Consider the following 15,408-nt stretch of genomic DNA (forward strand, 5'->3'; position numbering starts at 1 on the left):
TATTATCATGAACAAAGAAATGTAATAATAATAACACTTTTATTATTGCCTCTAGGGCATATTTCCAACAGTCTCCCACTTGCACTAGAGTCAATAATCTAGTTACATTGTGATGAATCGAACACCCATAGAGTTCTGGTGTTGATCATGTTTCGCTCGCGAGAGAGGTTTAGTCAACGGATCTGCGACATTCAGATCCGTATGTACTTTGCAAATTTCTATGTCTCCATCTTGAACATTTTCACGGATGGAGTTGAAACGACGCTTGATGTGCCTGGTCTTCTTGTGAAATCTGGGCTCCTTCGCAAGGGCAATAGCTCCAGTATTGTCACAGAAAAGTTTGATCGGCCCCGACGCATTGGGTATGACTCCTAGGTCGGTGATGAACTCCTTCACCCAAATAGCTTCATGCGCTGCCTCCGAGGCTGCCATGTACTCCGCTTCACATGTAGATCCCGCCACGACGCTCTACTTGCAGCTGCACCAGCTTACTGCTCCACCATTCAACATATACACGTATCCGGTTTGTGACTTAGAGTCATCCAGATCTGTGTCGAAGCTAGCGTCGACGTAACCCTTTACGACGAGCTCTTCGTCACCTCCATAAACGAGAAACATGTCCTTCGTCCTTTTCAGGTACTTTAGGATATTCTTGACCGCTGTCCAGTGTTCCTTGCCGGGATTACTTTGGTATCTTCCTACCAAACTTACGGCAAGGTTTACATCAGGTCTGGTACACAGCATGGCATACATAATAGATCCTATGGCTGAAGCATAGGGGATGACGCTCATCTCTTCTTTATCTTTTGTCGTGGTCGGGCATTGAGCCGAGCTCAATCTCACACCTTGCAATACAGGCAAGAACCCCTTCTTAGACTGATCCATTTTGAACTTCTTCAAAATCTTATCAAGGTATGTGCTTTGTGAAAGACCTATGAGGCGTCTCGATCTATTTCTATAGATCTTGATGCCTAATATATAAGCAGCTTCTCCAAGGTCCTTCATTGAAAAACACTTATTCAAGTAGGCCTTAATGCTGTCCAAGAATTCTATATCATTTCCCATCAGGAGTATGTCATCTACATATAATATGAGAAATGCTATGGAGCTCCCACTCACTTTCTTGTAAACGCAGGCTTCTCCATAAGTCTGCATAAACCCAAACGCTTTGATCATCTCATCAAAGCGAATGTTTCAACTCCGAGATGCTTGCACCAGCCCATAAATGGATCGCTGGAGCTTGCATACTTTGTTAGCGTTCTTAGGATCGACGAAACCTTCTGGCTGCATCATATACAGCTCTTCCTTAAGATAACCATTAAGGAATGCCGTTTTGATGTCCATCTGCCATATCTCATAATCATAGTATGCGGCAATTGCTAACATGATTCGGACGGACTTAAGCTTCGCTACGGGAGAGAAAGTCTCATCATAGTCAATCCCTTGAACTTGCCGATAACCCTTAGCGACAAGTCGAGCTTTATAGATGGTGACATTACCATCCGCGTCCGTCTTCTTCTTAAAGATCCATTTGTTTTCTATCGCTCGCCGATCATTGGGCAAGTCAGTCAAAGTCCATACTTTGTTTTCATACATGGATTCTATCTCGGATTTCATGGCTCCAAGCCATTTGTTGGAATCTGGGCCCGCCATCGCTTCTTCATAGTTCGAAGGTTCATCGTTGTCTAACAACATGATTTCCATGACAGGGTTGCCATACCACTCTGGTGCGGAACGTGTCCTTGTGGACCTACGAAGTTCAGTAGCAACTTGATCCGAAGTACCTTGATCATCATCATTATTTTCCTCTTCAGTTGGTGTAGGCATCACAGGATCATTTTCTTGAGCTGCACTACTTTCCCGTTCTAGAGGTAGTACTTCATCGAGTTCTACTTTCCTCCCACTTACTTCTTTCGAGAGAAACTCTTTTTCCGGAAAGGATCTTTTCTTGGCAACAAAGATCTTGCCCTCGGATCTTAAGTAGAAGGTATACCCAATGGTTTCTTTAGGGTATCCTATGAAGGCGCATTTTTCCGACTTGGGTTCGAGCTTTTCAGGTTGAAGTTTCTTGACATAAGCATCGCATCCCCAAACTTTTAGAAACGACAGCTTAGGTTTCTTCCCAAACCACAATTCATACGGTGTCGTCTCAACGGATTTAGACGGTGCCCTATTTAAAGTGAATGTAGCTGTCTCTAGAGCGTATCCCCAAAATGATAGTGGTAAATCGGTAAGAGACATCGTAGACCGCACCATATCTAATAGAGTGCGATTACGACGTTCGGACACACCGTTACGCTGAGGTGTTCCAGGCGGCGTGAGTTGTGAAACGATTCCACATTTCCTTAAGTGTGTACCAAATTCGTGACTTAAGTATTCTCCTCCACGATCTGATCGTAGGAATTTTATCTTTCGGTCACGTTGATTCTCTACTTCATTCTGAAATTCCTTGAACTTTTCAAAGGTCTCAGACTTGTGTTTCATCAAGTAGACATACCCATATCTACTCAAGTCATCTGTGAGAGTGAGAACATAACGATATCCTCCGCGAGCCTCAACACTCATTGGACCGCACACATCGGTATGTATGATTTCCAACAAGTTGGTTGCTCGCTCCATTGTTCCGGAGAACGGAGTCTTGGTCATCTTGCCCATGAGGCATGGTTCGCATGTGTCAAATGATTCATAATCAAGAGACTCTAAAAGTCCATCAGCATGGAGCTTCTTCATGCGCTTGACACCAATGTGACCAAGGCGGCAGTGCCACAAGTATGTGGGACTATCGTTATCAACTTTACATCTTTTGGTATTCACGCTATGAATATGTGTAACACTACGTTCGAGATTCATTAAGAATAAACCATTGACCATCGGAGCATGACCATAGAACATATCTCTCATATAAATAGAACAACCATTATTCTCGGACTTAAATGAGTAGCCATCTCGCATTAAACGAGATCCAGATACAATGTTCATGCTCAAACTTGGCACCAAATAACAATTATTAAGGTTCAAAACTAACCCCGTAGGTAAATGTAGAGGTAGCGTGCCGACGGCGATCACATCGACTCTGGAACCATTCCCGACGCGCATCGTCACCTCGTCCTTCGCCAGTCTCCGCTTATTCCGCAGCTCCTGCTGTGAGTTACAAATATGAGCAACAGCACCGGTATCAAATACCCAGGAGTTACTACGAGTACTGGTAAGGTACACATCAATTACATGTATATCGTATATACCTTTAGTGTTGCCGGCCTTCTTATCCGCTAAGTATTTGGGGCAGTTCCGCTTCTAGTGATCCTTCCCCTTGCAATAAAAGCACTCAGTCTCAGGCTTGGGTCCATTCTTTGACTTCTTCCCGGCAACTGGCTTACCGGGCGCGGCAATCTCCTTGCCGTCTTTCTTGAAGTTCTTCTTACCCTTGCCCTTCTTGAACTTAGTGGTCTTATTGACCATCAACACTTGATGTTCTTTCTTGATTTCAACCTCTGCTGACTTCAGCATTGAAAATACTTCAGGAATGGTCTTCACCATCCCCTGCATATTGTAGTTCATCACGAAGCTCTTGTAGCTTGGTGGGAGCGACTGAAGGATTCTGTCAATGACCGCCTCATCCGGGAGGTTAATGTCCAGCTGGGACAGGCGGTTGTGCAACCCAGACATTTTGAGTATGTGCTCACTGACAGAACTATTTTCCTCCATCTTACAACTGTAGAACTTGTCGGAGACTTCATATCTCTCGACCCGGGCGTGAGCTTGGAAAACTAGTTTCATCTCTTCGAACATCTCATATGCTCCGTGATGCTCAAAACGCTTTTGGAGCCCCGGTTCTAAGCTGTAAAGCATGCCGCACTGAATGAGGGAGTAATCATCAGCACGAGACTGCCAAGCATTCATAATGTCTTGGTTCTCTGGGACGGGAGCGTCACCTAGCGGTCCTTCTAGGACATATTGTTTCCTGGCAGCTATGAGGATGATCCTCAAGTTCCGGACCCAGTCCGTATAGTTGCTGCCACCATCTTTCAACTTGGTTTTCTCTAGGAACGCGTTGAAGTTCATGTTGACATGAGCGTTGGCCATTTGATCTACAAGACATATTTGCAAAGGTTTTAGACTAAGTTCATGATAATTAAGTTCATCTAATCAAATTATTGAACTCCCACTCAGATTAGACATCCCTCTGGTCATCTAAGTGTTACACGATCCAAGTCGACTAGCCCGTGTCCGATCATCACGTGAGACGGACTAGTCATCGTCGGTGAACATTCTCATGTTGATCGTATCTTCCATACGACTCGTGTTCGACCTTTCGGTCTCTGTGTTCCGAGGCCATGTCTGTACATGCTAGGCTCGTCAAGTTAACCCTAAGTGTTTGCTGTGTAAAAAAGTCTTACACCCGTTGTATGTGAACGTAAGAATCCATCACACCCGATCATCACGTGGTGCTTAGAAGCGACGAACTTTAGCAACGGTGCACAGTTAGGGGAGAACACTTCTTGAAATTGTTGTAAGGGATCATCTTATTTACTACCGTCGTTCTAAGTAAACAAGATGCATAAAACATAATAAACATCACATGCAATTATATAAAGTAGTGACATGATATGGCCAATAACATATAGCTCCTTTGATCTTCATCTTCGGGGCTCCATGATCATCTTGTCACCGGCATGACACCATGATCTCCATCATCATGATCTCCATCATCGTGTCTTCATGAAGTTGTCACGCCAACGAATACTTCTACTTCTATGACTAACGCGTTTAGCAATAAAGTAAAGTAGTTTACATGGTGTTCTTCAATGACACGCAGGTCATACAAAAATAAAGACAACTCCTATGGCTCCTGCCGGTTGTCATACTCATCGACATGCAAGTCGTGATTCCTATTACAAGAACATGATCTCATACATCACAATATATCATTCATCATTCATCACAACTCCTGGCCATATCACATCACATGAACAATCGCTGCAAAAACAAGTTAGACGTCCTCTAATTGTTGTTGCATCTTTTATGTGGCTGCAATTGGGTTCTAGCAAGAACGTTTTCTTACCTACGAATAACCACACCGTGATTTTGTCAACTTCTATTTACCCTTCATAAGGACCCTTTTCATCGAATCCGCTCCAACTAAAGTGGGAGAGACAGACACCCGCCAGCCACCTTATGCAACTAGTGCATGTTAGTCGGTGGAACCGGTCTCACGTAAGCGTACGTGTAAGGTTGGTCCGGTCCGCTTCATCCCACAATACCGCTGAAGCAAGATAAGACTAGTAGTGGCAAGCAAGTTGACAAGATCTACGCCCACAACAAAATTGTGTTCTACTCGTGCAAAGAGAACTACGCATAAACCTGGCTCTGATACCACTGTTGGGGAACATTGCAGAAAATTAAAATTTTTCCTACGGTTTCACCAAGATCCATCTATGAGTTCATCTAAGCAACGAGTCAAGGGGAAGAGTTTGCATCTACATACCACTTGTAGATCGAGTGCGGAAGCGTTCAAGGGGATGGTGATGATGGAGTCGTACTCGTCGTGATTTGGATCACCGATGACCAAGTGCTGAACGGACAGCACCTCCGTGTTCAACACACGTACGGGACGGACGACGTCTCCTCCGTCTTGATCCAGCAAGGAGGAAGGAGAGGTTGAGGAAGGCAGCTCCAACGGCAGCACGACGGCGTGGTGTAGTTGGTGCAGAAGTACTCCGACAGGGCTTCGCCAAGCACGTATGGAGGAGGAGAGGTGTTGGGGAGGGGAGGGGCTGCGCCTTGAGTTGTGTGTCTCTCCAGCAGCCCTCCCCTCACCCCTCTATATATAGGAGGAGAGGGGCAAGGGGGCCGGCCCTCTAGGGGAAACCCTAAAGGGGGGCGGCGGCCAAAGGGAGAGGGAAAAGGGTGGCTTGCCCCCCAAGCTAGGGGGCGCCCCCTTTAGGGTTTCCCCTCCCCTTGCCCTAGCCGCATGGGCCTAGGTGGGGAGGCGTGCCCAGACCACTAGGTGCTGGCTCCCTCTCCCACACAGCCCATGTGCCCCCCGGGAGGGGTGGCCCCACCCGGTGGACCCCCGAAACCCTTCCGGTGGCCCCGGTACAATACCGGTATGCCACCGAAACTTTCCGGTGTCCGTTTAACCACTTTCCTTATATAAATCTTTACCTCCGGACCATTCCGGAACTCCTCATGACGTCCGGGATCTCATCCGGGACTCCGAACAACATTCGGTAATCACATACTTGTCTTCCTAATAACTCTAGCGTCACCGAACCTTAAGTGTGTAGACCCTACAGGTTCGGGAGACATGCAGACATGACCGAGACGACCTCAGGTCAATAACCAATAGTGGGATCTGGATACCCATGTTGGCTCCCACATGCTCCTCGATGTTGTCATCGGATGAACCACGATGTCGAGGATTCGATCAAACCCCGTATGCAATTCCCTTTGTCAATTGGTACGTTACATGCCCGAGACTCGATCGTTGGTATCCCAATACCTCGTTCAGTCTCGTTACCGGCAAGTCACTTTACTCGTACTGCAATGCATGATCCCGTGATCAAACACTTGGTCACTTTGAGCTCATTGTGATGATGCATTACCGAGTGGGCCCAGAGATACCTCTCCGTCATACGAAGTGACAAATCCCAGTCTCGATCCGTGTCAACCCAACAGACACTTTCGGAGATACCTGTAATGCACCTTTATAGTCACCCAGTTACGTTGTGACGTTTGGTACACCCAAAGCACTCCTACGGTATCCGGGAGTTACACGATCTCATGGTCTAAGGAAGAGATACTTGACATTGAAAAAGCTCTAGCAAAACGAACTACACGATCTTGTGCTATGCTTAATATTGGGTCTTGTCCATCACGTCATTCTCCTAATGACGTGATCCCGTTGTCAATGACATCTGATGTCCATAGTCAGGAAACCACGACTATCTGTTGACCAACGAGCTAGTCAACTAGAGGCTCACTAGGGACGTGTTATGGTCTATGTATTCACACGTGTATTACGATTTCCGGATAATACAGTTATAGCATGAATAAAAGACTATTATCATGAACAAAGAAATATAATAATAATAACACTTTTATTATTGCCTCTAGGGCATATTTCCAACATCTACTACTTCGCCCGTCTTGCTGGATCGAGAAGGCGAGGACGTCATCGAGCTGAACGTGTGCAGAACTCGGAGGTGCCGTGCGTTCGGTACTTGGATCGGTCGGATCGTGAAGACGTACGACTACATCAACCGCGTTGATAAACGCTTCCGCTTAGCGATCTTCAAGGGTATGAAGATACACTCCTCCTCTCGTTGCTATGCATCACCATGATCTTGTGTGTGCATAGGAAATTTTTTGAAATTACTACGTTCCCCAACAGTGGTATTAGAGCCCAGGTTTTATGCATAGATGTCATATGCACGAGTAGAACACAAGTGAGTTGTGGGCGATACAAGTCATACTGCTTACCAGCATGTCATACTTTGCCTCAGCGGTATTGTGACATGAAGCGGCCCGGACCGACATTACGCGTACGCTTACGCGAGACTGGTTTCACCGTTACGAGCACTCGTGCTTAAAGGTGACTGGCGGGTGTCTGTCTCTCTCACTTTAGCTGAATCGAGTGTGGCTACGCCCGGTCCTTGCAAAGGTTAAAACATCATTAACTTGACGAACTATCGTTGTGGTTTTGATGCGTAGGTAAGAACGGTTCTTGCTAAGCCCGTAGCAGCCACGTAAAATTTGCAACAACAAAGTAGAGGACGTCTAACTTGTTTTTGCAGGGCATGTTGTGATGTGATATGGTCAAGACGTGATGCTATATTTTATTGTATGAGATGATCATGTTTTGTAACCGAAGTTATCGGCAACTGGCAGGAGCCATATGGTTGTCGCTTTATTGTATGAAATGTAAACGCCCTGTAATTGCTTTACTTTATCACTAAGCGGTAGCGATAGTCGTAGAAGCAAAAGATGGCGTAATGACAACGATGCTACGATGGAGATCAAGGTGTCGCGCCAGTGACGATGGTGATCATGACGGTGCTTCGAAGATGGAGATCACAAGCACAAGATGATGATGGCCATATCATATCACTTATATTGATTGCATGTGATGTTTATCCTTTATGCATCTTATCTTGCTTTGATTGACGGTAGCATTTTAAGATGATCTCTCACTAAAAATTATCAAGAAGTGTTCTCCCTGAGTATGCACCGTTGCGAAAGTTCTTCGTGCTGAGACACCACGTGATGATCGGGTGTGATAGGCTCTACGTTCAAATACAACGGGTGCAAAACAGTTGCACACGCGGAATACTCGGGTTAAACTTGACGAGCCTAGCATATACAGATATGGCCTCGGAACACGGAGACCGAAAGGTCGAGCGTGAATCATATAGTAGATATGATCAACATAATGATGTTCACCATTGAAACTACTCCATCTCACATGATGATCGGACATGGTTTAGTTGATATGGATCACGTAATCACTTAGAGGATTAGAGGGATGTCTATCTAAGTGGGAGTTCTTAAGTAATATGATTAATTGAACTTAAATTTATCATGAACTTAGTCCTGGTAGTATTTTGCAAATTATGTTGTAGATCAATAGCTTGCATTGTTGCTTTCATATGTTTATTTTGATATGTTCCTAGAGAAAATTGTGTTGAAAGATGTTGGTAGCAATGATGCGGATTGGATCCGTGATCTGAGGTTTATCCTCATTGCTGCACAGAAGAATTATGTCCTTAATGCACCACTAGGTGACAGACCTATTGCAGGAGCAGATGCAGATGTTATGAACGTTTGGCTAGCTCAATATGATGACTACTTGATAGTTTAGTGCACCATGCTTAACGGCTTAGAATCGGGACTTCAAAGACGTTTTGAACGTCATGGACCATATGAGATGTTCCAGGAGTTGAAGTTAATATTCCAAGCAAATACCCGAGTTGAGAGATATGAAGTCTCCAACAAGTTCTATGGCTAAAAGATGGAGGAGAATCGCTCAACTAGTGAGCATGTGCTCAGATTGTCTGGGTACTACAATCTCTTGAATCAAGTGGGAGTTAATCTTCCAGATAAGATAGTGATTGACAGAGTTCTCTAGTCACCATCACCAAGTTAGTAGAACTTTGTGATGAACTACAGTATGCAAGGGATGACGAAAACGATTCCCGAGCTCTTCGTGATGTTGAAATCGACGAAGGTAGAAATCAAGAAAGAGCATCAAGTGTTGATGGTTGACAAGATCACTAGTTTCAAGAAAAGGGCAAAGGGAAAGAAAGGGAAACTTCAAGTAGAATGACAAGCAAGTTTTCACTCCCGCGAAGAAGCCCAAAGCTGGACCAAAGCCTGAAACTGAATGATTATACTCCAAAGGAAATGGTCACTGGAAGTGGAAATGCCCTGAATATTTGGTGGATAAGAAGGATGGCAAAGTGAACAAGGGTATATTTGATATACATGTTATTGATGTGTACCTTACTAGTGTTTATAGTAGCCCCTGAGTATTTGATACTTGTTCAGTTGCTAAATATTAGTAACTCGAAACAGGAGTTACAGAATAAACAGAGACTAGTTGAAGGGGAAGTGACGATGAGTGTTGGAAGTAGTTCCAAGATTGATATAATCATCATCGCACACTCCCTATACTTTCGGGATTAGTGTTAAACCTAAATAAATGTTATTTGGTGTTTGCGTTGAGCATAAATATGATTAGATCATGTTTATTGCAATACGATTATTCATCTAAGACAGAGAATAAATTTTTATTCTGTTTACATGAATAAAACCTACTATGGTCATACACCCAATGTTGATGGTTTATTGAATCTTGATCATGATGATACACGTATTCATAATATTGATGCCAAAAGATGCAAAGTTGATAATGATAGTGCAACATATTTGTGGCACTGCCGTTTAGGTCATATTGGTGTAAAGCACATGAAGAAACTCCATGCTGATGGGCTTTCAGAATCACTTGGTTATGAATCATTTGATGCTTGCGAACCGTGCCTTTTGGGCAAGATGACTAAAACTCCGTTCTCCGGAACAATGGAACGAGCTACTGACTTATTGGAAATAATACATACCGATGTATGCGATCCGATGAGTGTTAAGGATCGTGGCAAGTATCATTATTTTCTAACTTCACAGATGATTTGAGCAGATATGGGTATATCTACTTGATGAAACATAAGTCTGAAATAGTTGAAAAGTTCAAAGAATTTCAGAGTGAAGTGGAAAAATCATCGTAATAAGAAAAATAAAGTTTCTACGATTTGATCGTGGAGACGAATATTTGAGTTTTGAGTTTGGTCTTCATTTGAAACAATGTGAAATAGTTTCGCAACTCACGCCATCTGGAACACCACAATGTAATGGTGTGTCCGAACGTCGTAATCGTACTTTACTAGATATGGTGCGATCTATAATGTCTCTTATTGGTTTACCACTATCGTTTTTGGGTTATGCATTAGAGACAGCTGCATTCACGTTTAATAGGGCAACATCTAAATCCGTTGAGACGACACCGTACGAACTATGGTTTAGCAGTAAACCTAAGCTGTCGTTTCTTAAAACTTGGAGTTGCGATGCTTATATGAAAAAGGTTTTCAACCTGATAAGCTCGAACCCAAATCGGAGAAGTGCGTCTTCATAGAATACCCAAAGGTAACTATTGGGTACACCTTCTATCACAGATCCGAAGGCAAGTTATTCGTTGCTAAGATGGATCCTTTCTAGAGAAGAAGTTTCTCTCGAAAGAAGTGAGTGGGAGGAAAGTAGAACTTGATGAGGTAATTGTACCTTCTCCCAAATTGGAAAGTTGTTCATCACAGAAGTCAGTTCCAGTGATTCCTACACCAATTAGTGAGGAAGTTAATGATGATGATCATGAAACTTCAGATCAAGTTGCTATCGACCCTCGTAGGTCTTCCAGAGTAAGATCCACACCAGAGTGGTACGCTAATCATGTTCTAGAAGTCATGTTACTAGACCATGATGAACCTACGAACTATGAGGAAGCGATGATGAGCCCAGATTCCACGAAATGGCTTGAGGCCATAAAATCTGAGATATGATCCATGTATGAGAACAAAGTATGGACTTTGATTGACTTGCTCGATGATCAGCAAGCCATGTTAAATAAATGGATCTTCAAGAGAAAAACGGACACTGATAGTAGTGTTACTATCTACTAAGCTCGACTTGTTGCGAAAGGTTTTCGACAAGTTGAAGGTATTGAATACGATGAGATTTTCTCACTCGTATCGAAGCTTAAGTCTGTCTGAATCATGTTAGTAATTGCCACATTTTATGAAATCTGGCAAATGGATGTCAAAACTGCATTCCTTAATGGATTTATTAAAGAAGAGTTGTATATGATGCAACCAGAAAGTTTTTGTCAATCCTAAAGATGCTAACAAAATGTGCAAGCTCCAGCAATCCATCAATGGACTGGTGCAAGCATCTCGGAGTTGGAATATACGCTTTGATGAGTTGATCAAAGCATATGGTTTTATACGGACTTTTGGAAAGACCTGTATTTACAAGAAAGTGAGTGGGAGCACTACAACATTTCTGATAAGTATATGCGAATGACATATTGTTGATCGGAAATAATGTAGAATTATTCTGCAAAGCATAAAGGAGTGTTTGAAAGGAGTTTTTCAAAGAAAGACCTCAGTGAAGCTGCTTACATATTAAGCATCAAGATCTATTTAGATAGATCAAGACGCTTGATAAGATTTTTCAATGAGTACATACCTTGATAAAATTTTGAAATAGTTCAAAATGGAACAGTCAAAGAAAGAGTTCTTGCCTGTGCTGCAAGGTGTGAAATTGAGTAAGACTCAAAGCCCGACCACGGCAGAAGATAGAAAGAGAATGAAAAGTCATTCCCTATGCCTCAGTCATAGGTTCTATAAAGTATGCTATGCTGTGAACCAGACCTATTGTATACCTTGCTCTATGTTTGGCAAAAGAATACAATTTTGATCTAATAGTAGATCACTGGACAGCGGTCAAGAATATCCTTAGTGAGGACTAAGGAAATATTTCTCGATTATGGAGGTGATAAAAGAGCCCATCATAAAGAGTTACATTGGTGCAAGCTTTCACACCGGTCCAGAAGACTCTAAGTCTCAATCTGGATACATACTGAAAGTGGGAGCAATTAGCTAGAGTAGCTCCATGCAAAGCATTGTAGACATAGAATATTTGCAAAATACACGCGGCTCCGAATGTGACAGAACCGTTGACTAAGCTTCTCTCACGAGCAAAACATGATCATACATTTGTACTCTTTGGGTGTTAATCACATAGCAATGTGAACTAGATTATTGACTCTAGTAAACTCTTTGGGTGTTGGTCACATGAAGATGTGAACTATGGGTGTTAATCATATACAGATATGAATATTGGTGTTAAATCACATGGCGATGTGAACTAGATTATTGACTCTAGTGCAAGTGGGAGACTGAAGGAAATATGCCCTACAGGCAATAATAAAGTTATTATTTATTTCCTTATATCATGATAAATGTTTATTATTCATGCTAGAATTGTATTAACCGTAAACATAATACATGTGTGAATACATAGACAAACATAATGTCACTAGTATGCCTCTACTTGACTAGCTCGTTTATCAAAGATGGTTATGTTTCCTAACCATAGACAAAAGAGTTGTTATTTGATTAACGGGATCACATCATTAGGAGAATGATGTGATTGACTTGACCCATTCCGTTAGCTTAGCACTTGATCATTTAGTATGTTGCTATTGCTTTCTTCATGACTTATACATGTTCCTGTAACTATGAGATTATGCAACTCCCGTTTACCGGAGGAACACTTTGGGTGCTACCAAACGTCACAACGTAACTGGGTGATTATAAAGGAGTACTACAGGTGTCTCCGAAGGTACATGTTGGGTTGGCGTATTTCGAGATTAGGTTTTGTCACTCCGATTGTCGGAGAGGTATCTCTGGGCCCTCTCGGTAATGCACATCACTATAAGCCTTGCAAGCAATGTAGCTAATGAGTTTGTTACGGAATGATGTATTACGTAACGAGTAAAGAGACTTGCCGGTAACGAGATTGAACTAGGTATTGGATACCGACGATCAAATCTCGGGCAAGTAACATACCGATGACAAAGGGAACAACGTATGTTGTTATGCGGTTTGACCGATAAAGATCTTCGTAGAATATGTGGGAGCCAATATGGGCATCCAGGTCCCGCTATTGGTTATTGACCGGAAACAAGTTCTAGGTCATGTCTACATAGTTCTCGAACCCGTAGGGTCCGCACGCTTAACGTTTCGTTGACGATATAGTATTATATGAGTTATGTATGTTGGTAACCGAATGTTGTTCGGAGTCGCGAATGAGATCATGGACATGACGAGGAACTCCGGAATGGTCCGGAGATAAAGTTTGATATATGGGATAATAGTGTTTGATCTCCGGAAGAGTTCGGAATTCACCGGAAGGGGTTCCGGATGTTTCCCGAAATGTTTGGGTACGAGAACACGTTATTTGGGCCAAAGGGGAAAGCCCACAAGGTTTTTGGAAAGTGCAAAAGGGAGTTTTGCGGAGTCCAGGGGCCAGACACCAGGGTCCCTGGCGTCTGGGTCCAGACGCCGGGAACCCTGGCGTCTGGCCCTGGAGTCCGAGAAGGGCTCTTGCCTTTCGGGTGAAACCGACTTTGTGGAGGCTTTTACTCCAAGTTTCGACCCCAAGGCTCAACATATAAATAGAGGGGCAGGGCTAGCATCAAAGACACATCAAGAAACACCAAGCCGTGTGCCGGCAACCCCGTCCCCTCTAGTTTATCCTCAGTCATAGTTTCCGTAGTGCTTAGGCGAAGCCCTACGGAGATTGTTCTTCACCAACACCGTCACCACGCTGTCGTGCTGCCGGAACTTATCTACTACTTCGCCCATATTGCATGATCGAGAAGGCGAGGACATCATCGAGCTGAACGTGTGCAGAACTCGGAGGTGCCGTGCGTTTGGTACTTGGATCGGTCAGATCGTGAAGACGTACGACTACATCAACCGCGTTGATAAACGCTTCCGCTTAGCGATCTTCAAGGGTATGAAGATACACTCCTCCTCTCGTTGCTATGCATCACCATGATCTTGTGTGTGCGTAGGAATTTTTTTGAAATTACTACGTTCCCCAACACTAGGAAGATTCCGTCGCACAGGTCGCGCTCGTCTTCGCAATATTTGCAAATACCAAAATCCTTTTCGTCGTCAGACATTTCCTATATTCATAGTTAAAACATTAATTGAAAATCGATTGAAGACAACTACCAAGATACTCAACACACAAATCCGGGGCACTCGATATTTCCTACATATTCTGGCACAAGTCATGCCAAAATTCACGGAAAAATCCGGCATGACCTTTGCTAAAATAGGACATATCGAGCGCCTGAAATTTGCCGGAACGGAAATGAATCAACACTCCGGCAAAACATAGGCCACTCGGAGGTGTAACCTGCAAACATGACGGGCCACTTGGATATTGAGCAACACAAGATATACATTTCAAAATATCTTATAGGACTCAAATTAGCATGCATTCAATAAGCAAAAGTAAATCATCTCATACATCCGTACATCGTCGAATATTATCACTAATACATCACGAATAGTGTCATACATATAACATCACTAATACAACTAAAACCCTAGCACACGACGGGTATCGGCGCGGGCGGTGGATACCCACAGAGAAGGAACCATCACGGGATCATAGCTCCAGTGAGATACCCGGAAAACCTGCCAGGTATTGGAGAACGGCCTGTGCTCCAACGCAAACAAGTAGCAACGGACGTGCGCGTCCTCCTCACTGACACGGTGACGCACCACCTCCGCGGAGTCCTCGAGCCTCTCGATCATCACTGGCCCACGCGACCGCCACCAAAGAAGGTTCGGGTCAACGACATGCTGGCTCCTCACCAACCTGCGCCCCCCGGTAGGTAGCGCCTCCCAGTACCACCCCGGCGGAGCCCAGTCCCGGACATGGCTGATCTGGTCAAGCAGGTGTCGTCCTCCGCCGACTCGACGACGAGGATGCGGGATAGGCATCGTCCACGTCGAGGCGGGAAAAATTGCTTTAACTAAAAAATAGAAACAAGTTCTTACTAACTAGTTCTATTAATTCAACTAGTTCTTACTAAAAATAAACTTAATATAAATAAAAATATTCTAGTACCTAATTAGTACCTAGTTCTTAATATGCAACTAAAATAAACTTACTATAAATAAAAATAAACTTAATATGCAACTAAAATATAAAGAAACCCTAGGCAGAGGTAGGGGAGAGAGAGGAGCGGGCGTGCTCACCTTGGGTGACTGCGACGAGGGA

The sequence above is a fragment of the Triticum aestivum genome, chromosome 6B (assembly GCF_018294505.1).
Source record: "Triticum aestivum cultivar Chinese Spring chromosome 6B, IWGSC CS RefSeq v2.1, whole genome shotgun sequence".
NCBI classification, from domain to species: Eukaryota; Viridiplantae; Streptophyta; class Magnoliopsida; order Poales; family Poaceae; genus Triticum; species Triticum aestivum.